The sequence below is a fragment of the Dioscorea cayenensis genome, chromosome 18 (genome assembly GCF_009730915.1).
Source record: "Dioscorea cayenensis subsp. rotundata cultivar TDr96_F1 chromosome 18, TDr96_F1_v2_PseudoChromosome.rev07_lg8_w22 25.fasta, whole genome shotgun sequence".
Lineage (NCBI taxonomy): Eukaryota > Viridiplantae > Streptophyta > Magnoliopsida > Dioscoreales > Dioscoreaceae > Dioscorea > Dioscorea cayenensis.
The window spans coordinates 4300859-4301907 of NC_052488.1; the positions used below are offsets into that span (position 1 = coordinate 4300859).

The 1049-nt window shown below is 42.5% G+C and overlaps 1 non-coding gene across 1 annotated transcript; it reads right to left on the bottom strand.

Moving 5' to 3' along the window:
• Positions 1-639: 639 nt before the first annotated feature.
• Positions 640-746, bottom strand: LOC120283118. The gene has a single exon (XR_005543119.1). It is a non-coding gene; the product is annotated as a small nucleolar RNA R71 (small nucleolar RNA).
• Between the last annotated feature and the right edge of the window lie 303 nt (positions 747-1049).

The following is a 1049-nucleotide window of genomic DNA, read 5'->3' on the forward strand; positions in this document are numbered from 1 at the left end:
TTAGGAACACTAGGACTTGGTTACTTTAGTCATTCGCATTTTCATTTACTATTTCCACTTCATACTTCTCTCTTTCGCCGTTCTTATTGTTTCTTTTCATTGATTTCAGCTACAGGTATGACCCGAGGGAACCCTTCGACATTGGTCGAAGAGGATCCTGAAATTGAGCGAAGAATTCATAGAAGGGGCAAGGAACCTGTTCAAGAACAGAATTTTCCAGCTGAAATAGAGGTTGAAGAATCTGAAAATATGGCAGAACAAGGGGGGCAACCAAGGACACTTTCAGATTTTGCTAGGCCTACAATTCGTGGGATACAATCGAGCATTGTTAGGCCACTAGTAGCAGCTAAGAATTTTGAGTTAAAGCCGGGTTTCATTCAAATGGTTCAACAGTCCGCACAATTTAATGGGTTAGTGGATGAAGACCCAAACAATCATATTGAGAATTTCCTTGAAGTTTGCGATATATTGAAGATCAATGGGGTTTCGGATGATGCAATTCGTTTGAGGGCTTTTCCATTCTCATTAAAGGGGAGAGCCAAACAATAGCTCCATTCATTGCCAAGAGCCTCGACTACAACATGGAACGAAATGGCCGAGGCTTTCCTTGCAAGGTATTTTCCTCCGGGGAAATTGGCAAAACTTCGTAATGAGATATCATCATTTGTTCAAATGGAGCTTGAATCTTTATTTGAGACTTGGGAACAATTCAAGGACCTCTTGCGGAAGTGTCCACAACATGGGTTCTCCGAGTGGATGGTTATTCAATCATTTTATAATGGGTTAAACTCGAGCAACAAACAACTTCTTGATGCCGCCGCAGGAGGAACATTGGGAAACAAGACTCCCGAAGAAGCCCGACAATTGATTGAGAAAATGGGTTTGAATAGCTACCAATGGAATGCAAGAGAAAAGAAGAAAGTGGTCGGACTCCATGAGATCGACGCGGTTACATCCTTGGCAGCCCAAGTAGAAGCATTGAGCAAGAAATTGGACACTTTGACTTCATCAAAGGTAGCCGCAATCACAAGTTGTGATGGTTGTGGGGG